The sequence below is a fragment of the Thalassophryne amazonica genome, chromosome 21 (assembly GCF_902500255.1).
Source record: "Thalassophryne amazonica chromosome 21, fThaAma1.1, whole genome shotgun sequence".
Lineage (NCBI taxonomy): Eukaryota > Metazoa > Chordata > Actinopteri > Batrachoidiformes > Batrachoididae > Thalassophryne > Thalassophryne amazonica.
In genome coordinates this window covers 6,464,174-6,491,790 of record NC_047123.1, presented here as the reverse complement: position 1 = coordinate 6,491,790, position 27,617 = coordinate 6,464,174, and the positions used below count along the sequence as shown (strand labels likewise).

Genomic DNA, 27,617 nt, shown 5'->3' with positions numbered 1-27,617 from the left:
TTTGTTCCACTGTGAACTTGATGCTGTAATTGGGCTGTACGCGCGCACACACACACACAGGGTTACACAGTAACCACCACCAGACCTGTGCATTTGTGTGTGTTTGGCATTCAGTCATTGTGTTGAAACTGTATCCACTGCATGATCTGTCTAAATCCAGACCACACACAAGGGCATCTTCTCCCCCCCACGGAAAATTTTCAGCAAATTGTGGACACAATGAAATGATAAGGGGGAGGTCCTAACACATGGGCATGTTTTGTATTGTGAAGTGTCGTATTGCCGATTGTGTTTGGTGGGTCCACCCCTTAAATGTTAAGACACATTGTATTCTTCCTTGCAGCTCCACCACCTACTGGTCCTGAGATGGCTCATGTCAAGGGGAGGATGCAGAGGAAGAGGCTGTCTGACTGTAAAAGGAATGATAGGTCAAGGCTTCAGTTACCTTTGGGTATCACCCATACGTCTACCAACCCAAAGGCAGATGTGCACCAACTCTGAGTGGATCAAGAGTATGATGGGTTTTCCTTAAGCTTAATTAAATTTATTTTAAAATCTAAATCTCCTCCAGCATATAAATCCCCCCTTTCTTTTTTTTATGTTTCAATACAAGCCAGAATAATGTTGCTCGTCACTGACTTAAAGGCAGTGAACATGCAGTGTGAAGTTCTGTCTGTACAGTCTTTCTCTGTTTCTCTCTCACACTCTACACTTTGATTTTCTTCTTATGGCTGCTGCCATAGTTTGTTTGGAAGCTGTCCAGTTTGTTTGAGTGTCAGTACTCTTGGCCATGGTTGTTGTATTACACCTCACTTTCTCAGCTCCCTTTACAGCCTTGAACGTATGCACTGTGACTCCTCTGGGTAATTTTCAGCAAACCCTCAGGTATGAAATGCCTCCTATGGACATTGGCGACACTAATACAAACCTCAGCAACTTTCAAGATCTGGTGGTGGTTCCTGTGTACCCCAGTAACTGGATAAAGCTAAGGTCACGCAATGCATCTATTGCCTGTCTGGTGGATACTGTGGATGACGTGTTTCAGGTGGTGATGAACCAGTATACAGCTGAGTTGTTGCCATTTGGGACCCAGGGACGTTCCATGGTGTTGTGTATGTGGTGTGTGCAGCACCAGAGCTTGCTCCCAAGCTTGCTTATGAAACTTGGCCTGAGTTATCACCTCAATGTCCCACTGAACTGTTGTTACAGTTTTGCTTTTTATCTTCCATCCTGTTGTGTTTTAACTTTTTCCCCTCATTCATTTTTTACTATTTATCTCAGTCTGGATTGCAGTGGCAGTAAACCAAGCAGTACATCACACACTTCCTTATCCTTAGCCAAGTCCTCTATTTCTTTCTGGCGAATCCCGAGGCGTCCCCAAACCAGCTGGGACATAGAATTTCCAGTGTGTCCTGGGTCTACCCAAGACACACTGGAGTCCAACTAGGACACATGTCCTAGTTAAACATGCCCAGAAGACTGCATCAGGCAGATGACCAGGTGGTGTCCTCATTGGATACCTGAACCACCTTAGCTTCCTCCTTTTGATGCGAAGACACAGCAGCTTTACTCAGAGACCCTCCCAGATATTTGAGCTTCTCACCCTGTCCCTGAGTGTAAGGTCAGATACCTGTTAGATTAATCTGATTTCCAATGGTTGTATCCGTGATCTTGTTGGCCATTTTGGCTATTACCCACACTTCATGACCATAGGACAGGATAGCAACATAAATTTGACTGGTAAATTGAGTCTCCTTCTGGCTCAGGTTTTTCTTCAGCATGACTCTCCAGGACAATGTCTGCATGACCTTAGATGCAACCACAATCAACTTGTCAGTGTAATGCTCCATCTTACCCTTACTCATGAACAAGACCTCGCAATATGTAAACTCCTTAAATTGGGGAAATAACTGTCCCGTAACCCAAATGGGAGATTTGGGGTATGGTCCTCTGCCTTTTCTGGCAGAGGACCATCAGATTTGAAGGTGTTGATTCTCATCCCAGTCAATTCACACCCTGCCTCAGACCTGTCCAGTGCACATCAGTGGTCACTGTCTGAAGCCAGCAGAGTCGTAGTCCACAAAAAGCAGAATTGTTATTCTGAGGTCACCATACTGGACACTCTGCAATTCCTGACTGCACCTTAAATCCTGTCCATGAAAATCATGAATAGGATTGGTGACTAGGGACAATTCTTTTATCACTACGGCAATGCATCAACTCCTCAACTACGACTGAACTCGAAGCTAGACTGCCTGATATCTTAGCTTCATGTTTGGAAAATGCGCCATCAGTAGACAGTCTTGTGGATAGTTTAAACTCAGTGCTCAAAACAACACTCGACATGATTGCGTCACCTTTGTTAAAACCACACACCCCCAAAACACTGTCACCTTGGTTCAGTGATTACTTGAGTGACCTCAAGCATAAGGCTAGAGGTCTAGAACGGAAATGGCGTAGTTCAAAATTAGAAGTATTCCAACTTGCGTGGCGTGATGCTATCTTAGACTATAAGCATGCACTACTGGCTACGATATGGACCTATTACTCTGATTTGATCAACAAAAACAAGCATAACTCAGAGTTCTTGTTCGACACAGTGACAACACTTATTCATGGACAACCACCTGTAGTTTGCACTCCTTTTACAGCACAAGATTTCCTGGATTACTTCAAGAAGAAAATAACAGACGTTAGCTTGAGCATATCCCAGCATGCCTTCACCCAGCCACTACACCCTGCTGTTGAGGTGGGCTCCATTACCGAGGTATTACCTAGATTTACAGAATTTGATAGTATCTCATTAGGCGTGCTGACGAAACTCGTAATGTCTACAAAAAGCACAGCCTGCTTATTTGATCCTATACCAACAAAACTGTTTAAGGACCTGTGGTCCACTCTTGGGCTGACTGTGCTGGAAATTATTAATCTCTCATTAACTTCTGGATCTGTTCCTAAATGTTTCAAATCTGCAGTGATTAAGCCATTGCTTAAGAAATCTAATCTTGACCCTATTGAAAAACTATAGGCCAATATAAAATCTATAATTTTGCTCTAAAATTCTGGAAAAAGTGGTTTCACGGCAGCTCGTGGACCACCTTACTGAGAATAATCTCTTTGAGCCACTACAGTCTGCTTTTAGAAAAGATCATTCCACAGAGACAACTCTCACTAAAGTGAATGATCTTCTACTTGCAATGGATTGGGACACCACTACAGTTCTGATGCTGTTAGATCTCACTGCTGTGTTTGATACAGTGGATCATCATATTCTACTCGACAGGCTGCAGAATCATTTTGGCATTACTGGAATTGCCTTTGCATGGTTGACGTCGTACCTGACCAGTCGTTCTCACTGTGTTTTCTACAATAACGCTCTGCTGGTGGTTGGCTCTCACTGCGGTATTGTATCACTTCCTGTTCCGGAGCACAGCGGTGTTTTGCTGTATCTGTTAGCTGTTTAATCTGCGCAGTTAGATTGATCTACTTACCTAGATAACGATTTGTTTCACAGTGTAATCTTCACGTGCCTTAACTAAAGCACTCCCTCTGCTGAATCACCTCTAAATTATTTACACATTATTCACTTTGTGTGTTTTTAGGAATCCGCTAGCTTAGTGCAGCTACTAGCTCTTAGCCGGTTTAGCATGGCGGCTTCTCCTGTCTCTCCTGCACTTTTCTGCTCTGGGTGTGAAATGTTTAGTTATTCCTCGGCCTCCTTTAGCAGTAATGGTACTTGTAATAAGTGTAGCTTATTCGTAGCTTTGGAGGCCAGGCTGGGCGAATTGGAGACTCGGCTCCGCACCGTGGAAAATTCTACAGCTAGCCAGGCCCCTGTAGTCGGTGCGGACCAAGGTAGCTTAGCCGCCGTTAGTTTCCCTCTGGCAGATCCTGAGCAGCCGGGAAAGCAGGCCGACTGGGTGACTGTGAGGAGGAAGCGTAGTTCTAAACAAAAGCCCCGTGTACACCGCCAACCCATTCACATTTCTAACCATTTTTCCCCACTCGACGACACACCCGCCGAGGATCAAACTCTGGTTATGGCGACTCTGTTTTGAGAAATGTGAAGTTAGCGACACCAGCAACCATAGTCAATTGTCTTCCGGGGGCCAGAGCAGGCAACATTGAAGGACATTGAAACTGCTGGCTAAGGCTAAGCGTAAATTTGGTAAGATTGTAATTCACGTCGGCAGTAATGACACCCAGTTACGCCAATCGGAGGTCACTAAAATTAACATTGAATCGGTGTGTAACTTTGCAAAAACAATGTCGGACTCTGTAGTTTTCTCTGGGCCCCTCCCCAGTCGGACCGGGAGTGACATGTTTAGCCGCTTGTTCTCCTTGAATTGCTGGCTGTGTGAGTGGTGTCCAAAAAATGAGGTGGGCTTCATAGATAATTGGCAAAGCTTCTGGGGGAAATCTGGTCTTGTTAGGAGAGACGGCATCCATCCCACTTTGGATGGAGCAGCTCTCATTTCTAGAAATCTGGCCAATTTTCTTAAATCCTCCAAACAGTGACTATCCAGGGTTGGGACCAGGAAGCAGAGTTGTAGTCTTACACACCTCTCTGCAGCTTCTCTCCCTCTGCCATCCCCTCATTACCCCATCCCCGTAGAGACGGTGCCTGCTCCCAGACCACCAACAACCAGTAAAAATCTATTTAAGCATAAAAATTCAAAAAGAAAAAATAATATAGCAGCTTCAACTGCACCACAGACTAAAACAGTTAAATGTGGTCTATTAAACATTAGGTCTCTCTCTTCTAAGTCCCTGTTAGTAAATGATATATAAATCAACATATTGATTTATTCTGCCTTACAGAAACCTGGTTACAGCAGGATGAATATGTTAGTTTAAATGAGTCAACACCCCCGAGTCACACTAACTGCCAGAATGCTCGTAGCACGGGCCGAGGGGGAGGATTAGCACCAATCTTCCATTCCAGCTTATTAATTAATCAAAAACCCAGACAGAGCTTTAATTCATTTGAAAGCTTGACTCTTAGTCTTGTCCATCCAAATTGGAAGTCCCAGAAACCAGTTTTATTTGTTATTATCTATTGTCCACCTGGTCGTTACTGTGAGTTTCTCTGTGAATTTTCAGACCTTTTGTCTGACTTAGTGCGTAGCTCAGATAAGATAATTATAGTGGGTGATTTTAACATCCACACAGATGCTGAGAATGACAGCCTCAACACTGCATTTAATCTATTATTAGACTCAATTGGCTTTGCTCAAAATGTAAATGAGTCCACCCACCACTTTAATCATATGTTAGATCTTGTTCTGACTTATGGTATGGAAATTGAAGACTTAACAGTATTCCCTGAAAACTCCCTTCTGTCTGATCATTTCTTAATAACATTTACATTTACTCTGATGGACTACCCAGCAGTGGGAAATAAGTTTCATTACACTAGAAGTCTTTCATAAAGCGCTGTAACTAGGTTTAAGGATATGATTCCTTCTTTATGTTCTCTAATGCCATATACCAACACAGTGCAGAGTAGCTACCTAAACTCTGTAAGTGAGATAGAGTATCTTGTCAATAGTTTTACATCCTCATTGAAGACAACTTTGGATGCTGTAGCTCCTCTGAAAAAGAGAGCTTTAAATCAGAAGTGCCTGACTCCGTGGTATAACTCACACACTCGCAGCTTAAAGGAGATAACCCGTAAGTTGGAGAGGAAATGGCATCTCACTAATTTAGAAGATCTTCACTTAGCCTGGAAAAAGAGTCTGTTGCTCTATAAAGAAGCCCTCCGTAAAGCTAGGACATCTTAATATTCATCACTAATTGAAGAAAATAAGAACAACCCCAGGTTTCTTTTCAGCACTGTAGCCAGGCTGACAAAGAGTCAGAGCTCTATTGAGCCGAGTATTCCTTTAACTTTAACTACACTCAACAAAAATATAAACGCAACACTTTTGGTTTTGCTCCCATTTTGTATGAGATGAACTCAAAGATCTAAAACTTTTTCCACATATACAATATCACCATTTCTCTCAAATATTGTTCACAAACCAGTCTGAATCTGTGATAGTGAGCACTTCTCCTTTGTTGAGATAATCCATCCCACCTCACAGGTGTGCCATACCAAGATGCTGATTAGACACCATGATTAGTGCACAGGTGTGCCTTAGACTGCCCACAATAAAAGGCCACTCTGAAAGGTGCAGTTTTATCACACAGCACAATGCCACAGATGTCGCAAGATTTGAGGGAGCGTGCAATTGGCATGCTGACAGCAGGAATGTCAACCAGAACTGTTGCTCGTGTATTGAATGTTCATTTCTCTACCATAAGCCGTCTCCAAAGGCGTTTCAGAGAATTTGGCAGTACATCCAACCAGCCTCACAACCGCAGACCACGTGTAACCACACCAGCCCAGGACCTCCACATCCAGCATGTTCACCTCCAAGATCGTCTGAGACCAGCCACTCGGACAGCTGCTGGAACAATCGGTTTGCATAACCAAAGAATTTCTGCACAAACTGTCAGAAACTGTCTCAGGGAAGCTCATCTGCATGCTCGTCGTCCTCATCGGGGTCTTGACCTGACTCCAGTTCGTCGTTGTAACCAATTTGAGTGGGCAAATGCTCACATTTGCTGCCGTTTGGCACGTTGGAGAGGTGTTCTCTTCACGGATGATGCGAAGGAGATGTGTTGCACTGCATGAGGCAAATGGTGGTCACACCAGATACTGACTGGTATCCCCCCCCCCAATAAAACAAAACTGCACCTTTCAGAGTGGCCTTTTATTGTGGGCAGTCTAAGGCACACCTGTGCACTAATCATGGTGTCTAATCAGCATCTTGGTATGGCACACCTGTGAGGTGGGATGGATTATCTCAGCAAAGGAGAAGTGCTCAATATCACAGATTTAGACTGGTTTGTGCACAGTATTTGAGGGAAATGGTGATATTGTGTATGTGGAAAAAGTTTTAGATCGTTGAGTTAATCTCATACAAAATGGGAGCAAAACCAAAAGTGTTGCGTTTATATTTTTGTTGAGTATAGTAATGACTTCATGACTTTAATAATTAAGTGTGATTTAGTGAATCAGTGTTCATAAAAGCTCCGTCTGTGATATGTGGTGTACAAAGCACCAATCAAATGACATGGATCTACTTAGCCATTATAGGAAAAAAAAAATGGCTATACTCCTTAAATTGGATGGAGGTTCCAATTTTATGTCTGTTTTTCTTCCAGTTATCAGTCGGAAATCAAGTGCCAAAAAGCAAGGACAAATCGTCCAAATCAAATCAATTTTATTTATATAGCGCCAAATCACAACAAACAGTTGCCCCAAGGCACTTTATATTGTAAGGCAAAAGCCATACAACAACTACAGAAAAACCCCAACGGTCAAAACGACCCCCTGTGAGCAAGCACTTGGCGACAGTAGGAAGGAAAAACTCCTTTTTTGTTGAAAAATTCCTTTTAACAGGAAGAAACCTCCAGCAGAACCAGGCTACCTTATGTCTCTTGTGCTTCTCTCTCCCAGTTTGCCAGTGGGTTTTACTGTCTCATGTTGTAAATCCAACTCATTTTTACGTGCGCTACATGGCTGAGAAGAGGGAAGGTGAGATCCTGTCCCAGAAGATCAACCAGTTCTGCTGCAAAGATGATAGTTTCTTCTCTTCCAGCGATACACTTGAAACTGGTATTAATTTATGTATGTATGTATGTATCTGAAAAAAGCTTTTAAAAATTCAAGAGAAATGTTGAAGATCAAGAGCAAATACTTTGTAGTTGTCCTTGTTGAAATTGAAAAATTATTGGATATTACATAGAGCACAGTCTGGAAAATTAAATTCAAAGCAACCCTGAATTTGTAGTGCATTTCAAGAAACTAAAAAAGTCTTGATTTGCAGTAACATGTTACTGGTGCTGTAGTATGTTGCAGCCTCTTCACACCAGTATGTCATGTTTGTGCATGTGGTCTATTTGCATTGTTGCAGATTGTTCATCAATAAATAAATAACTAAAAATAAGCTCCAGGATGAAAAATCCCATATTTTTCCTTGAATTCTAACGGAGTTTCTGACCAAATGGTGGGCCAAATGAAGTATTGACAAAGTGAAGTTAAAAATCGATGCTTCTAAATATGATTCAGCATAGAAAACTCAACTTTATGTTTGTCTTTCCCCCAAGGTTCATTGATCTTTGTGAAGTGGAAGAAGGGTCTGTGGTATCGGGCCAGGGTGATCAAGATCTTGCAGTCACACAGTTGGCCAGTGTCAGAGTCTTCCTCCTTGACTATGGCCCGATCAGATTCATCACTTTTGAGAGGTATGCAGGCATGTGCCCAGAAGGCAAAACATACAACAGAACACTCACTCCTCAGACATTCTGGACTACGGCAGTCAAATGAGCTTAGAGACAGTACTCTGTAGCTATGACAGATGTCCGTCAATTGGGCTGCCAAAAGACAGCGTTCCTTCTGACACAAAATCAGTGCTAGACGCAACATATAAAATTTACCGCATTCAAAATGTTCAAAGATCAATTTTTAGAATAACTTTGTCAAGGAGCGATGTCGGACGACGGGAGGACGCGAGAAAGACAGTATGAAAAAGTATGATAATGGAATCAAGAATCCATGGAATTGGCACTGGCTTGAATTTAAACCCGGCAGTGAATATCTTCATGAACAGATCCAAAAGATAAAAGAAACTGGAAAAAAAGAGATCACTGCATCTTGTGCCATCCGGGGCCGTATCCACAAAGCAGCCTAAGGCTAAAAATAGCTCCTAGTGATGTTATTCTAAGAAAAATCTTAGAATTCCTCAAATTCTTAGACATTTTTTAGAATTTTCCCTTGGTAAGATGAAGGTGCCAAACTGGTAAGAGGAGGGAGGAGGACTTTTAAGAAGCCTGAGAGTGTCTTAAGCAGACAAGCTGGTGGAAAAGACAGAGAAAGCATAGATATTCTCCGTATGTAGGATGACAGTGAGTCAGTAGCATGTTACCCGCTTGATCTACACACTGTTAATATTATTATTTTTAGTATTAGTAGAATATTGTTACTTTATTTTATTATTACATCTATTTGGTCATTATATTATGTACTCATATTAATATAATACAACCCCAATTCCAATGAAGTTGGGATGTTGTGTGAAATGTAAATAAAAACAGAATACAATGATTTGCAAATTCTGTTCAACCTATATTCAATTGAACACACCACAAAGACAAGATATTTAATGTTCAAACTTTCCTTGAAGGCTCTCAGTTGTCCAGGTGGTTTCCATAGTAGAGAAGGTTGAATCTTCGAATGGATTGGGTTGCTTGACGTGAGGACATTTCGCTTCAAATCGCAGAAGCTTCCTCAGCTAAAATTCTTGCTCTGGTAGTCCGACTTCTGTCTGACCCTTGACTCTTGTAGAGAAGAAGAGTCAAGACAGAAGTCAGACTACCAGAGCAAGAATTTTAGCTGAGGAAGCTTCTGCGATTTGAAGCGAAACGTCCTCGCGTCAAGCAACCCAGTCCAGTCGAAGAGTCAAGCTTCTCTACTAACGTTCAAACTGATAAACTTTTTATGCAAATATTTGCTCATTTTGAAGTGGATGCCTGCAACACGTTTCAAAAAAGCTGGGAGAGTGGTATGTTTACCACTGCGTTACATCACCTTTCCTTCTAGCAACACTTGGTAAGCATTTGTGAACTGAGGACACTAATTGTTGAAGCTTTGTAGGTGGCTGCTATCAAAGCCACCTGGGCTTCCATGACACCTCAGCAGTGCTACAGCATGATTGCCTTCATGCCACGCCACAATGATTCAGTAACTCATGCAAAAAGAGCCCCAACCAAACAAAGTGCATATACACTCAACAAAAATATAAACGCAACACTTTTGGTTTTGCTCCCATTTTGTATGAGATGAACTCAAAGATCTAAAACTTTTTCCACATACACAATATCACCATTTCCCTCAAATATTGTTCACAAACCAGTCTAAATCTGTGATAGTGAGCACTTCTTCCTTTGCTGAGATAATCCATCCCACCTCATAGGTGTGCCATACCAAGATGCTGATTAGACACCATGATTAGTGCACAGGTGTGCCTTAGACTGCCCACAATAAAAGGCCACTCTGAAAGGTGCAGGTTTATTGGGGGGGATACCAGTCAGTATCTGGTGTGACCACCATTTGCCTCATGCAGTGCAACACATCTCCTTCGCATAGAGTTGATCAGGTTGTCAATTATGGGCTGTGGAATGTTGGTCCACTCCTCTTCAATGGCTGTGTGAAGTTGCTGGATATTGGCAGGAACTGGTACACGCTGTCGTATACGATACGTCGTATACGGGCGATTTTAATATCCACACAGATGCTGAGAATGACAGCCTCAACACTGCATTTAATCTATTATTAGACTCTATCGGCTTTGCTCAAAAAGTAAATGAGTCCACCCACCACTTTAATCATATCTTAGATCTTGTTCTGACTTATGGTATGGAAATAGAAGACTTAACAGTATTCCCTGAAAACTCCCTTCTGTCTGATCATTTTTTAATAACATTTACATTTACTCTGATGGACTACCCTGCAGTGGGGAATAAGTTTCATTACACTAGAAGTCTTTCAGAAAGCGCTGTAACTAGGTTTAAGGATATGATTCCTTCGTTATGTTCTCTAATGTCATATACCAACACAGAGCAGAGTAGCTACCTAAACTCTGTAAGGGAGTTAGAGTATCTCGTCAATAGTTTTACATCCTCTTTGAAGACAACTTTGGATGCTGTAGCTCCTCTGAAAAAGAGAGCTTTAAATCAGAAGTGTCTGACTCCGTGGTATAACTCACAAACTCGTAGCTTAAAGCAGATAACCCGTAAGTTGGAGAGGAAATGGCGTCTCACTAATTTAGAAGATCTTCACTTAGCCTGGAAAAAGAGTTTGTTGCTCTATAAAAAAGCCCTCCGTAAAGCTAGGACATCTTTCTACTCATCACTAATTGAAGAAAATAAGAATAACCTCAGGTTTCTTTTCAGCACTGTAGCTAGGCTGACAAAGAGTCAGAGCTCTATTGAGCTGAGTATTCCATTAACTTTAACTAGTAATGACTTCATGGCTTTCTTTGCTAACAAAATTTTGACTATTAGAGAAAAAATTACTCATAACCATCCCAAAGATGTATCGTTATCTTTGGCTGCTTTCAGTGATGCCGGTATTTGGTTAGACTCTTTCTCTCCGGTTGTTCTGTCTGAGTTATTTTCATTGGTTGCTTCGTCCAAACCATCGGCATGTTTATTGGACCCCATTCCTGCCAGGCTGCTCAAGGAAGTCCTACCATTATTTAATGCTTCAATCTTAAATATGATCAATCTATCTTTGTTAGTTGGTTATGTACCACAGGCCTTTAAGGTGGCAGTAATTAAACCATTACTTAAAAAGCCATCACTTGACCCAGCTATCTTAGCTAATTATAGGCCAATTTCCAACCTTCCTTTTCTCTCAAAGATTCTTGAGAGGGTAGTTGTAAAACAGTTAACTGATCACCTGCAGAGGAATGGTCTATTTGAAGAGTTTCAGTCAGGTTTTAGAATTCATCATAGTACAGAAACAGCATTAGTGAAGGTTACAAATGATCTTCTTATGGCTTCGGACAGTGGACTTATCTCTGTGCTTGTTCTGTTGGACCTCAGTGCTGCTTTTGATACTGTTGACCATAAAATTTTATTACAGAGATTAGAGCATGTCATAGGTATTAAAGGCACTGCGCTGCGGTGGTTTGAATCATATTTGTCTAATAGATTACAGTTTGTTCATGTAAATGGGGAATCTTCTTCACAGACTAAAGTTAATTATGGAGTTCCACAAGGTTCTGTGCTAGGACCAATTTTATTCACTTTATACATGCTTCCCTTAGGCAGTATTATTAGACGGTATTGCTTAAATTTTCATTGTTACGCAGATGATACCCAGCTTTATCTATCCATGAAGCCAGAGGATACACACCAATTAGCTAAACTGCAGGATTGTCTTACAGACATAAAGACATGGATGACCTCTAATTTCCTGCTTTTAAACTCAGATAAAACTGAAGTTATTGTACTTGGCCCCACAAATCTTAGAAGCATGGTGTCTAACCAGATCGTTACTCTGGATGGCATTTCCCTGATCTCTAGTAATACTGTGAGAAATCTTGGAGTCATTTTTGATCAGGATATGTCATTCAAAGCGCATATCAAACAAATATGTAGGACTGCCTTTTTGCATTTACGCAATATCTCTAAAATCAGAAAGGTCTTGTCTCAGAGTGATGCTGAAAAACTAATTCATGCATTTATTTCCTCTAGGCTGGACTATTGTAATTCATTATTATCAGGTTGTCCTAAAAGTTCCCTAAAAAGCCTTCAGTTGGTTCAGAATGCTGCAGCTAGAGTATTGACGGGGACTAGCAGGAGAGAGCATATCTCACCCGTGTTGGCCTCTCTTCATTGGCTTCCTGTTAATTCTAGAATAGAATTTAAAATTCTTCTTCTTACTTATAAGGTTTTGAATAATCAGGTCCCATCTTATCTTAGGGACCTTGTAGTACCATATTACCCCATTAGAGCGCTTCGTTCTCAGACTGCGGGCTTACTTGTAGTTCCTAGGGTTTGTAAGAGTAGAATGGGAGGCAGAGCCTTCAGCTTTCAGGCTCCTCTCCTGTGGAACCAGCTCCCAATTCAGATCAGGGAGACAGATACCCTCTCTACTTTTAAGATTAGGCTTAAAACTTTCCTTTTCGCTAAGGCTTATAGTTAGGGCTGGATGGGTGACCCTGGACCATCCCTTGGTTATGCTGCTTTAGACGTAGATTGTGGGGGGGTTCCCATGATGCACTGTTTCTTTCTCTTTTTGCTCCGTATGCATCACTCTGCATTTAATCATTAGTGATCGATCTCTGCCCCCCTTCACGGCATGTCTTTTTCCTGGTTTTTTCCCTCAGCCCCAACCAGTCTCAGCAGAAGACTGCCCCTCCCTGAGCCTGGTTCTGCTGGAGGTTTCTTCCTGTTAAAAGGGAGTTTTTCCTTCCCACTGTTGCCAAGTGCTTGCTCATAGGGGGTCATTTTGACCGTTGGGGTTTTTCATAATTATTGTATGGCCTTGCCTTACAATATGGAGCGCCTTGGGGCAACTGTTTGCTGTGATTTGGCGCTATATAAGAAAAAAGTTGGTTGGTTGGTTGGTATACGCCGGTCCAAAGCATCCCAAACATGCTCAATAGGTGACATGTCCGGTGAGTATGCCGGCCATGCAAGAACTGGGACATTTTCAGCTTCCAAGAATTGTGTACAGATCCTTGCAACATGGGGCCGTGCATTATCCTTTTTATTGAAAAATTATAATAATGCACAACTCAGGTCAAAGTCTGGATCAATGACAGTTCACTTGCCCTACAAGGATGTTTCGATTGCACAGACTGGTCTCTATTCCAGGAGGACTGCCCAGATATTGATGAACTCACCGATGTTGTGTGTAGCTATATCTCATTTTGCAGAGACTCCGTGATTCCTTCTATGGAGGTAAAACTTTTTCCTAATAATAAACCATGGCTCTCTAAGGATATTAGGGGACTTATTCACAAAAGGAAAATTGCCTTTGATATGGGTGATGACCTTACAGAAAGAAAACTAAAGAAGGAAGTGAGGTCTGAAATAAAAAAGGCAAAATTAAGGTATAAAGATAAAATTGAGGCTGAACTGAGCAGTAACAATTTGAGGAAAGCCTGGAATGGAATGAGAACAATGACAGGGTTACTGAGGAAGGGGAATGACAAAATTTCATTGGATGGTTTTACTTCAGATAAAGAGTTAGCAGATGATTTAAACAGTTTTTATCTTCGATTTGAAAATCAGAATTTTATTGCACGGACAGGTGTTTTTAAAGATACTTTGACAATGTCTCCAGCGTTTTCTATTGATGTGGATGATGTGGCAAATCTTTTTCAGAAAACTAAGGCTAAGAGCCCTGGACCTGATAATATCTGTGGTAAAGTATTAAAAACTTGTGTGGATCAGCTGAAACTTGATCCTCACCTGATTAGTTGGATAACTGACTTTTTAACTCATAGGTCACAGTGTGTGAGAGTCAATGGTGTTCTTTCTCGTGTGCTCCCCTCTTCTACTGGCTCTCCTCAGGGTTGCTGCTTGTCACCCCTGCTCTTTATTTTGTACACTGAGTGCCGCAGCAGTGTCAGTAATAGACACATCTTAAAGTTTACTGATGATACAGTTATTGTCAGTCTTCTTCAGGGAGATGAGCAGGACCACGGGCCTGCTGTTGATGACTTTGTCTCTTGGTGTGAGGAGGCTTTCTGGAATTGAATATGTCAAAAACTAAAGATATGATTATTGATTTTAGGAAGTATACCTGTTTTCCATCACCAACTGTTCTTAAAAATGTTGATGTTGAGATGGTGGAGAGCTATAAATATCTGGGTGTGGTCCTTGATAATAAACTTTGCTTTGAACCTCATGTTGATGTTATCTCCAAAAAGGTTCAGCAAAGATTGTTCTTTTTGAGGAAGATGAGAACCTTCCAGGTTTCTTCTGAGATGATGACTCTTTTTTATAGAAGTTTTATTGAATCAGTTTTGACTTTTTGTATTGTTGCTTGGTTTGGAAATTTGACTTGTCCAAATAAGAGTCATCTTGGCAGTCTTGTCAAAACTGCTGGAAAAATCTCAGGCAGTCACCAGGCCGGGGTAATGTCCATCTATAACAGACAGGTCCTGAGAAAGGCTAATGCTGTTCTGGATTGTTCTAATCATCCACTGAAAAAAGAGTTTGAGCTTCTGCCGTCAGGCCGTCGTTTTAGGGCTCCTATGACGAGGCATAAAAGATTTCAGGTCTCGTTTATTCCTAGTGCAATTTTATTACTCAATGGCAATTAGCCTTTGATGTTGTTTATTTTGCACTACTATTGCTTATTTGCACATATTGCATTTTTGCAATACTTTTTGTTTTTGGCATGGACTCTGGATTGAATATTTGACATTGTATGGGTATTGTTTTATTGTTTTTATTATTATTAAGTTTTACTTTTATTACTAAGTTTGGTGATAAACGTTACTTAGTTAGTTATTATTATTAAGTTTATTCCTTTGTTTCCTTCCTTGTTTGATTTTAGACTTTTAATTGGGTCTTATTTTCACTGTTGATATTGTTATCTTTGTGTACCTTGTCCTTTGTGTGCTCCTGCTGCAACATTAATTTCCCTTTACGGGACAATAAAGAAATTCTGATTCTGATTCTGAACTCTTTACATGCCATAATTATAGTACATTCTATAGTATATCTTTCTTTTGAAATGGAAACATAATTTTTATTTTATTCTTTTATTCCTGTATTCCTTTGTTTTATATCACACTTGCTTTGCCAATGTAAACGTGTGTTTCCTGTAGCAGTAAAGCCCCTTTGAATTGAACTAAATTGAATTAGACTCATACTGCTGCTGGCTTCGGTTGGGGACAGAAAATGGATGGATGGATGAGAATCACACTGATTTGTGATCATTTTGTTTGTTTTTTAAGTGGAGCTGTCCGTGGTGCTGACCTGTTGTTTCAGCACCAGACAGAGGTCCTGATTTACTGAGATCTCAGTATTTATTTTCAAAGAGTAAATGTGCAGTTGACTGTGGTAGAAAGTCGTATGTAAATGAGAATTTTGCACGTGTTAATGAACACAAAATTATTTTAAATGAGCACATAAGTAAACCTGTAATTGCAAACAAAGGTTTCTGTGCCAAATATTAAAGTGTGTTTTTCAATTGTATCAAATACTTATTTAATGCAATAAAATTCAAATTAATTGTTTAAAAATAATACAATGTGATTTTCTGATTTTTTTTTTTAAGATTCTGTCTCACAGTTGAAGTGTATAAAAATTACAGACTTCTCCATTCTTCGTAGACAGTGGATCAAATACTTATTTGCCTCACTGTATCCGGCTGCACCTCCCTCAAATACTTCTCTACTACTCATACAAAACCACAACTCTTCTCTTGGCACTGGCATTAGCTTTCTTTAAGCCCACAATCAATCAGTGAACTTGAACTCATTATTTGATCTTTGCTGGTCTTTGATAGATAAGTTGTTAAGATGTGAATTTCATGGTTTTTCTGTGCAGTGTTTTGTTAATTTTTCTGTCATTGGACCATGTTTCATGTTTACTGGACTTACTTTTTGAAGATATGCCAGACTTCCTGTTTTTTGACAACCTGCAGTGGATTTTCTTCTATAACTTTGGCAGCTTTTGAGTGATCAAATTCATCTTTAAAACATAAGGCCTCAACTGCCCATCAAATGTATGTGCAACTCAAAGTGCAGCGGATGAAACAGTAGGTGTTACATTTGCTGCAATTTAAAATAAGTAAATAGATAAAGTTATTTATTAAAACATTTTCCCTGAAATCCAAAAACAAAAGTTTTTAAGAAAAAAGGGAATCAGTTTATTTTGAGGAGCTGGTGGTTATCAAACTGATACAAGAATGGGGGGGGGGGGTCAAAAATCTGTGTCCGATCCCTGCATCCTCTTCCTCTTTGTGACATCGACACACTTGTAAATCCAGGTGGTTGATGGGTTTTATGTGACAGGAGTCCAAGGTGTCCGTGATTTTGGAGACTGAGACGCAGCAGGTGGATTCCGGCCCCCTCCCATCCTCAGTATCACTCATGGAAAAATTAACAGATGAATTTATTATAAAATATCTTTTTATCCATCCATCCATGCATCTATTTTTAAGCCTGCTTATTCCAGTTCTCATCCACAGGCCAAGCAGGTTTTTGGTCCCACTTAAAGTACATACGTATCTCTGGTAAACTGACTGTTGTAAATAAATGAATAATTAAGAAAATATTGATGTATTGTGTTTTATTTATGGTGCAATTAAGTCATAAACAGGGTCAAAAGTTAAAGTTACTCAAATTTTGATAAAAAGTGATGGAAATTACTGGTTGAAAAAAAAAGATTAATAAATGGAATTGTTTTGACTGTGCTGAATGTTTGGTTCTAAACTAAAGGTCAAACATGGTCAGCATCCATAGGATTCTATGACATGTGACCCTGTGACATGATAACTGAGCATGACAGATGGTGCAAAATATTCATTTGTAAAACTGTTAAATAAACAAATAATATGCATCACCTTTTTACCAAAATTGGAGCAACTTTAACTTTAGACCCCTGTACAAACTGAAATTGACCTTTGTCACTATTTTTGCAGTTTTTACACCATAATCTTCAGTCACAGATCATCCAAACTGTACCTTTTTGGAATATTTATTATCAAACAAATATTGCCCCAACATGGGTGTTTTATGTTACATGAACATAAGTGCAACATGTAGCTTCTACAACCCCAATTCCAATGAAGTTGGGATGTTGTGTGAAATGTAAATAAAAACAGAATACAATGATTTGCAAATCCTCTTCAACATATATTCAGTTGAATACACCACAAAGACAAGATATTTAATGTTCAAACTGATAAACTTTATTGTTTTTGTGCAAATATTTGCTCATTTTTGAAACTGATGCCTGCAACATGTTTCAAAAAAGCCTTTCCTTCTAACAACACTCAATAAGCATTTTGAGCCTTTTGGGGATGCTCGTTTAATACGTAATCATGACACTCACAATTTGTGTCCTCACGCTTATATAAAATCAAGTTTTATGAGTGAACATATTCAAATCATGCAGTTTTAACTTAACAAGAACTTAAAATCTAACTTGCTCAGTGAACACAATAAAATTATAGAAAGTATTTCCACCAAAGTATAATGTGTTAACGTAGCCAGAAAGAATTTTGCTGAGTGACCTAAATGTAAATTTGTTGGGTCAATATGATGAATTTGTGTTACTGTTACTCAATTACCATGGTTCAGGCCAACTAGATTTGTAAGGGCAAATGTAACAAAAAATGAAAAGTAAGTCCCTTCAGCTTCTCCCTTATTTGTGCTCGGGGTTTGTCACAGCAAATCTGAGGTGGCTCTGTATGTTGAATTGGCACAAGTTTTATGCCGAATGCCGTTTCTGATGCATACATAATTTTATTATGTTCCCTGAGCAAGTTAGTTTTTGAGTGTACATTTTAATATGATTAAAATATGTTGCTGCTTCTGGATCTTCAAGTGTCGTAGAGCTCGGGGTGGGAGTCTTCCTCCAGGCTTGCCTTCATTCTGTATGGCACCTGCTCCTCCGTTGTCAAAGCGTGCCACTGCAAACAGACAAAAACACACCGTCAGCACACACACGGCTCTTCAGTGATGAAGCTGTGAATGTCTCACACATCAACACTCACTTTATCTCCCAGAATCCTGTTCACAATGGCACCGTTGGTGATGTTGTACTCCATCTCGACGGCTCTCCGCTGCTCCCGGGCAAAAAAGTGAAAGGCGTTAGGAGGCCTTTTTTTTGCCTGTTTCTTGGAAAGCTGGGTCTTTGCCTTTCTCTTCTTGGTCTCTCTGTTGGAATGCAAAAACAAACAAAAAAAGGATACATTTTCAGGCCTTCACATGAAGCATTTTGTGATTAATGGTGGTGCCAGTGGAATTCCCCAGAAAAGTTTGAAAAACTATTTTAAAATGAAGCTGTTTCCTGCATTCTGGCCTCTAAATGCCACCTGAAGATGGATGTCATTTTTAGTAATATTAGCTTTACTAATCCTTCACCTTTGTGTCCTGCAACCAGCCACAGGATCACAGACTTTACATTTTCCATATTCTAATGCAGATCTGGTGCGTTGACTGTTGAACACAATTAGTTCATTCACGTTTAATTTAGTCTTTTCTGCTTCTTATTTTAATGAGCCCAATAAAACAAAGTCAGTTCTTGTCTGTGGCGTGTTGTTAAAATTGAACACCTCACTCCTGAATTATCTAAAACAAAAAAGGTGAACTGAAGAGAAGTAGATTCCAACATAAGATGAAGTGTTGAAAAGTGATGTGTGTCATTGTGTTTCTCTTTGTGTGTGTGACTTACAACTGTCCAACAGGCTGCTGGCTCCCAGCTGAGGTTCCAGGTGTAGGTGTGGAAACATCTGCCTGGTCCATGAAGGGAAACCACATCTGTACAGGCTGCAACATACAAAAAGAGAGAATTAGCTGCAGTAGTTTTTCAGTGAAGACCTGTAGGTCATCCAGGTCCTGTGGAGAATGAGGGAAGCTTCAAGAGAACACAGACAGGGACTGGGTCATCACGGCCTTCCAGGGCCTCATTTATAAACCTCTGCATACAGTCACCACAAAAACTACATGCACGTACACAGGCAGAAAGGCAGAAATGAGCATGCACAGTCCATGAAGTTCTACAGCTTCATGGGGGGGACAGATAAGGATTTTCTTAAAACAAGACGTCAGATTTCAGTTAGTTTGCCAGAAAGCACATGAGAGATTTAAGCTTAAATGTGATCTGTTTACTCGCCAGAAAAAAACTTTAATATGGATACGAGACCAAGAGCAACAGATAAAAATAACAGTGCACTCTTTCTCCAATCACAGCTACAGAAGCCTGTTGGCAGCATGTTTCCTCAACCCGTTTGTGTTATCAGTTTTTGCAGTGATGTATATACACATATACCATCATTAAAGCTATCTGTGGTTCTTCTGCAGGCGGACGTAGAAGAGCAGAGAGGCTTTCAACTGGCTGTTCTGTCAAGAACGCCTCTGCCGCTGCTGCTGCTGCCTTTTCCATCTCCTCGATGGTCGCCTCTACTTCTTCCCAACTCATCTGGGCAATGGTGTCCTCAAATGTGATCAACAGATCAGCCCCATGAAATGGCTCCATGGGGAAGCCTGTGGGTCAGCTGGCTGGAAGTTCTTCTTTGATCAATAAGCTGACTGGTTTCCTGTGACACACATCAATGAAAATCATCAGTTCTTTACTTGGACCTCTGGGAACCATCACTTTCTTTCCCCACAAACAATAAATCCAGATGAAACAGGATGTGTATTTTTTTATTTTAAAAAATTATTATTTGTGCACCTTTCAATTATCCTAACTTGTTATCCAGTTATAAAAGGGACCATTCCAGATTCTTTCTTTTCTTTTAATTTTTTGAACAATTACAGGTGAGTAGTTGACCAATAATAATTGATGAATAGAAACTAAATTGAATCTGTGTTTTTCTGTCTATAATCACTGGTATACAATTTTTAGAAGATGTCTGCTTCAGAAATAAAATGTGATATTTATTATAGATTTTGGCAGGCTGAATCAAATATGACCCTGAAAATGGTTGATGTTTCCAAGATATTTAAGTTTTTTTTTTTTTAACACAATTCAAGCAATTTGAAATAATTTCAGTGCAAAGACAAAGGGAGCAAACTGAAGCTGAACACCGATGATCTCTAATTCCAACCCCATCAGGAGCTGCGACCCTGTTACCTGTTGCCTAGACAACACAAATGTTCTCTTTTTAATTCATATAAATTTACTAATGCAAAACGCACAATTACTCCAGTTTCAGTCGCGTTTCACCCCCCCCCCCCAAAAAACGCCGTAAAAAACGCCGTTTTGTCAGCTATTACGGCGCTTTTTACGCCGTAATTAAAGACGACGCCGTTAAATGCGCTGTAATGTGTCAAACAATACGCCGTTTTAAATGCTGCAATGGAGCCCTTAAAAAAAACGCCGTAAAAAACACCGCTCAGATTCACACAACGCACCTAAAATACGCGCGTCTGTGCACTTCACCACGCGCGTAATCTGCGGCGTTTTTTTGGGGGGGGGGGGGTGAAACGCGACTGAAACTGGAGTAATTGTGGCACTGTTGGCTTGCCGTACAGCGACACAACTATGACGTCACACGTACCTTTAAATAGCGCGCGCGTTAATACAAATGTGTCAGTCCGCAAAGTGAGTTGGTGAAACCAGACGGAGGTTCACGCAGTTGTCAGCTCCGATCAAAAAAATAACTTGTCTGTGAGTTTTTTCCACAAGAAACAACTTCTTCAGCAGTTGTTTGTGGAATTACAAGTAAAACAGGTAAACTGAGATGATTTTAAAAAAATAAATATAAAACAAATTACGATCATAACCGTTAGTGTAATTAAACAGGATAAGGTGCGCAAATAACGATAATTTTACAAAAGATGCACATCCTGTTTCATCTGAATTTAATGTTTGTGAGGAAAATATAGTGAAGGACCATGATCTGAGTAGAAATAACTTTGCATTAGTAAATTAAAAAGAGAATGTTCGTGTCGTCTAGGCAACAGGTAGGAAGTAAACAAAAACAGGTTAGATTGTTTGTCACACCTAGATTTTATTTATAATAATTACACGTGGCATTTTTGAACCTGTAGGTGAAAGCAGTGTTTGGAAAATTGCTTTTTATGCATGTATTAAAAAAATCTGAGATCTAAAAGATCTAAATAGAAATAACTTTTTGCATTAGTAAATTTATATGAATTAAAAAGAGAACATTTGTGTTGTCTAGGCAACAGGTAACAGGGTCGCAGCTCCTGATGGGGTTGGAATTAGAGATCATCGGTGTTCAGCTTCAGTTTGCTCCCTTTGTCTTTGCACTGAAATTATTTCAAATTGCTTGAATTGTGTTAAAAAAACCAAAACTTAAATATCTTGGAAACATCAGCCATTTTCAGGGTCATATTTGATTCAGCCTGCCAAAATCTATAATAAATATCACATTTTATTTCTGAAGCAGACATCTTCTAAAAATTGTATACCAGTGATTATAGACAGAAAAACACAGATTCAATTTAGTTTCTATTCATCAATTATTATTGGTCAACTACTCACCTGTAATTGTTCAAAAAATTAAAAGAAAAGAAAGAATCTGGAATGGTCCCTTTTATAACTGGATAACAAGTTAGGATAATTGAAAGGTGCACAAATAATTTTTTTTAAATAAAAAAATACACATCCTGTTTCATCTGGATTTATAGTTTGTGGGGAAAGAAAGTGATGGTTCCCAGAGGTCCAAGTAAAGAACTGATGATTTTCATTGATGTGTGTCACAGGAAACCAGTCAGCTTATTGATCAAAGAAGAACTTCCAGCCAGCTGACCCACAGGCTTCCCCATGGAGCCATTTCATGGGGCTGATCTGTTGATCACATTTGAGGACACCATTGCCCAGATGAGTTGGGAAGAAGTAGAGGCGACCATCGAGGAGATGGAAAAGGCAGCAGCAGCAGCGGCAGAGGCGTTCTTGACAGAACAGCCAGTTGAAAGCCTCTCTGCTCTTCTACGTCCGCCTGCAGAAGAACCACAGATCGCTTTAATGATGGTATATGTGTATATACATCACTGCAAAAACTGATAACACAAACGGGTTGAGGAAACATGCTGCCAACAGGCTTCTGTAGCTGTGATTGGAGAAAGAGTCCACTGTTATTTTTATCTGTTGCTCTTGGTCTCGTATCCATATTAAAGTTTTTTCTGGCAGAAAACGTCTGAGAAGTCCTTCATCCCAAAGCCTTGTCTCAGTGCTTTCTTCAAAATAAAAAGTGGTCCTCTTTGAATTTATTTCCATGACATTAATAAACAGCTAATGACTAGCTTCTAATGCATACAGTGATAAAAGCACTCACCCTCAGTAGGAATATTATCTGACACAGAATAATTTTGATACGAGTAAACAGATCACATTTAAGCTTAAATCTCTCATGTGCTTTCTGGCAAACTAACTGAAATCTGACGTCTTGTTTTAAGAAAATCCTTATCTGTCCCCCCCCCCCCCCCATGAAGCTGTAGAACTTCATGGACTGTGCATGCTCATTTCTGCCTTTCTGCCTGTGTACGTGCATGTAGTTTTTGTGGTGACTGTATGCAGAGGTTTATAAATGAGGCCCTGGAAGGCCGTGATGACCCAGTCCGTCTGTGTTCTCTTGAAGCTTCCCTCATTCTCCACAGGACCTGGATGACCTACAGGTCTTCACTGAAAAACTACTGCAGCTAATTCTCTCTTTTTGTATGTTGCAGCCTGTACAGATGTGGTTTCCCTTCATGGACCAGGCAGATGTTTCCACACCTACACCTGGAACCTCAGCTGGGAGCCAGCAGCCTGTTGGACAGTTGTAAGTCACACACACATTAAAGAGAAACACAATGACACACATCACTTTTCAACACTTCATCTTATGTTGGAATCTACTTCTCTTCAGTTCACCTTTTTTGTTTTAGATAATTCAGGAGTGAGGTGTTCAATTTTAACAACACGCCACAGACAAGAACTGACTTTGTTTTATTGGGCTCATTAAAATAAGAAGCAGAAAAGACTAAATTAAACGTGAATGAACTAATTGTGTTCAACAGTCAACGCACCAGATCTGCATTAGAATATGGAAAATGTAAAGTCTGTGATCCTGTGGCTGGTTGCAGGACACAAAGGTGAAGGATTAGTAAAGCTAATATTACTAAAAATGACATCCATCTTCAGGTGGCATTTAGAGGCCAGAATGCAGGAAACAGCTTCATTTTAAAATAGTTTTTCAAACTTTTCTGGGGAATTCCACTGGCACCACCATTAATCACAAAATGCTTCATGTGAAGGCCTGAAAATGTATCCTTTTTTTGTTTGTTTTTGCATTCCAACAGAGAGACCAAGAAGAGAAAGGCAAAGACCCAGCTTTCCAAGAAACAGGCAAAAAAAAGGCCTCCTAACGCCTTTCACTTTTTTGCCCGGGAGCAGCGGAGAGCCGTCGAGATGGAGTACAACATCACCAACGGTGCCATTGTGAACAGGATTCTGGGAGATAAAGTGAGTGTTGATGTGTGAGACATTCACAGCTTCATCACTGAAGAGCCGTGTGTGTGCTGACGGTGTGTTTTTGTCTGTTTGCAGTGGCACGCTTTGACAACGGAGGAGCAGGTGCCATACAGAATGAAGGCAAGCCTGGAGGAAGACTCCCACCCCGAGCTCTACGACACTTGAAGATCCAGAAGCAGCAACATATTTTAATCATATTAAAATGTACACTCAAAAACTAACTTGCTCAGGGAACATAATAAAATTATGTATGCATCAGAAACGGCATTTGGCATAAACTTGTGCCAATTCAACATACAGAGCCACCTCAGATTTGCTGTGACAAACCCCGAGCACAAATAAGGGAGAAGCTGAAGGGACTTACTTTTCATTTTTTGTTACATTTGCCCTTACAAATCTAGTTGGCCTGAACCATGGTAATTGAGTAACAGTAACACAAATTCATCATATTGACCCAACAAATTTACATTTAGGTCACTCAGCAAAATTCTTTCTGGCTACATTAACACATTATACTTTGGTGGAAATACTTTCTATAATTTTATTGTGTTCACTGAGCAAGTTAGATTTTAAGTTCTTGTTAAGTTAAAACTGCATGATTTGAATATGTTCACTCATAAAACTTGATTTTATATAAGCGTGAGGACACAAATTGTGAGTGTCATGATTACGTATTAAACGAGCATCCCCAAAAGGCTCAAAATGCTTATTGAGTGTTGTTAGAAGGAAAGGCTTTTTTGAAACATGTTGCAGGCATCAGTTTCAAAAATGAGCAAATATTTGCACAAAAACAATAAAGTTTATCAGTTTGAACATTAAATATCTTGTCTTTGTGGTGTATTCAACTGAATATATGTTGAAGAGGATTTGCAAATCATTGTATTCTGTTTTTATTTACATTTCACACAACATCCCAACTTCATTGGAATTGGGGTTGTAGAAGCTACATGTTGCACTTATGTTCATGTAACATAAAACACCCATGTTGGGGCAATATTTGTTTGATAATAAATATTCCAAAAAGGTAGTTTGGATGATCTGTGACTGAAGATTATGGTGTAAAAACTGCAAAAATAGTGACAAAGGTCAATTTCAGTTTGTACAGGGGTCTAAAGTTAAAGTTGCTCCAATTTTGGTAAAAAGGTGATGCATATTATTTGTTTATTTAACAGTTTTACAAATGAATATTTTGCACCATCTGTCATGCTCAGTTATCATGTCACAGGGTCACATGTCATAGAATCCTATGGATGCTGACCATGTTTGACCTTTAGTTTAGAACCAAACATTCAGCACAGTCAAAACAATTCCATTTATTAATCTTTTTTTTTCAACCAGTAATTTCCATCACTTTTTATCAAAATTTGAGTAACTTTAACTTTTGACCCTGTTTATGACTTAATTGCACCATAAATAAAACACAATACATCAATATTTTCTTAATTATTCATTTATTTACAACAGTCAGTTTACCAGAGATACGTATGTACTTTAAGTGGGACCAAAAACCTGCTTGGCCTGTGGATGAGAACTGGAATAAGCAGGCTTAAAAATAGATGCATGGATGGATGGATAAAAAGATATTTTATAATAAATTCATCTGTTAATTTTTCCATGAGTGATACTGAGGATGGGAGGGGGCCGGAATCCACCTGCTGCGTCTCAGTCTCCAAAATCACGGACACCTTGGACTCCTGTCACATAAAACCCATCAACCACCTGGATTTACAAGTGTGTTGATGTCACAAAGAGGAAGAGGATGCAGGGATCGGACACAGATTTTTGACCCCCCCCCCCCATTCTTGTATCAGTTTGATAACCACCAGCTCCTCAAAATAAACTGATTCCCTTTTTTCTTAAAAACTTTTGTTTTTGGATTTCAGGGAAAATGTTTTAATAAATAACTTTATCTATTTACTTATTTTAAATTGCAGCAAATGTAACACCTACTGTTTCATCCGCTGCACTTTGAGTTGCACATACATTTGATGGGCAGTCGAGGCCTTATGTTTTAAAGATGAATTTGATCACTCAAAAGCTGCCAAAGTTATAGAAGAAAATCCACTGCAGGTTGTCAAAAAACAGGAAGTCTGGCATATCTTCAAAAAGTAAGTCCAGTAAACATGAAACATGGTCCAATGACAGAAAAATTAACAAAACACTGCACAGAAAAACCATGAAATTCACATCTTAACAACTTATCTATCAAAGACCAGCAAAGATCAAATAATGAGTTCAAGTTCACTGATTGATTGTGGGCTTAAAGAAAGCTAATGCCAGTGCCAAGAGAAGAGTTGTGGTTTTGTATGAGTAGTAGAGAAGTATTTGAGGGAGGTGCAGCCGGATACAGTGAGGCAAATAAGTATTTGATCCACTGTCTACGAAGAATGGAGAAGTCTGTAATTTTTATACACTTCAACTGTGAGACAGAATCTTAAAAAAAAAAATCAGAAAATCACATTGTATTATTTTTAAACAATTAATTTGAATTTTATTGCATTAAATAAGTATTTGATACAATTGAAAAACACACTTTAATATTTGGCACAGAAACCTTTGTTTGCAATTACAGGTTTACTTATGTGCTCATTTAAAATAATTTTGTGTTCATTAACACGTGCAAAATTCTCATTTACATACGACTTTCTACCACAGTCAACTGCACATTTACTCTTTGAAAATAAATACTGAGATCTCAGTAAATCAGGACCTCTGTCTGGTGCTGAAACAACAGGTCAGCACCACGGACAGCTCCACTTAAAAAACAAACAAAATGATCACAAATCAGTGTGATTCTCATCCATCCATCCATTTTCTGTCCCCAACCGAAGCCAGCAGCAGTATGAATATAATTCAATTTAGTTCAATTCAAAGGGGCTTTACTGCTACAGGAAACACACGTTTACATTGGCAAAGCAAGTGTGATATAAAACAAAGGAATACAGGAATAAAAGAATAAAATAAAAATAAAAATTATGTTTCCATTTCAAAAGAAAGATATACTATAGAATGTACTATAATTATGGCATGTAAAGAGTTCAGAATCAGAATCAGAATCAGAATTTCTTTATTGTCCCGTAAAGGGAAATTAATGTTGCAGCAGGAGCACACAAAGGACAAGGTACACAAAGATAACAATATCAACAGTGAAAATAAGACCCAATTAAAAGTCTAAAATCAAACAAGGAAGGAAACAAAGGAATAAACTTAATAATAATAACTAACTAAGTAACTTTTATCACTAAACTTAGTAATAAAATTAAAACTTAATAATAATAATAATAATAATAAAAACAATAAAACAATACCCATACAATGTCAAATATTCAATCCAGAGTCCATGCCAAAAACAAAAAGTATTGCAAAAATGCAATATGTGCATGTGCAAATAAGCAATAGTAGTGCAAAATAAACAACATCAAAGGCTAATTGCCATTGAGTAATAAAATTGCACTAGGAATAAACGAGACCTGAAATCTTTTATGCCTCGTCATAGGAGCCCTAAAACGACGGCCTGAGGGCAGAAGCTCAAACTCTTTTTTCAGTGGATGATTAGAACAATCCAGAACAGCATTAGCCTTTCTCAGGACCTGTCTGTTATAGATGGACATTACCCCGGCCTGCTGACTGCCTGAGATTTTTCCAGCAGTTTTGACAAGACTGCCAAGATGACTCTTATTTGGACAAGTCAAATTTCCAAACCAAGCAACAATACAAAAAGTCAAAACTGATTCAATAAAACTTCTATAAAAAAGAGCCATCATCTCAGAAGAAACCTGGAAGGTTCTCATCTTCCTCAAAAAGAACAATCTTTGCTGAACCTTTTTGGAGATAACATCAACATGAGGTTCAAAGCAAAGTTTATTATCAAGGACCACACCCAGATA

At 39.4% G+C, this 27,617-nt stretch overlaps 1 long non-coding RNA gene across 1 annotated transcript; it reads right to left on the bottom strand.

Moving 5' to 3' along the window:
* Positions 1 to 13,204: 13,204 nt before the first annotated feature.
* On the bottom strand, positions 13,205 to 25,112 carry LOC117503022. The gene is made up of 3 exons (XR_004558457.1): positions 24,711 to 25,112; positions 17,716 to 17,730; positions 13,205 to 13,215 (listed from the first exon to the last, which is right to left on the bottom strand). It is a non-coding gene; the product is annotated as an uncharacterized LOC117503022 (long non-coding RNA).
* Between the last annotated feature and the right edge of the window lie 2,505 nt (positions 25,113 to 27,617).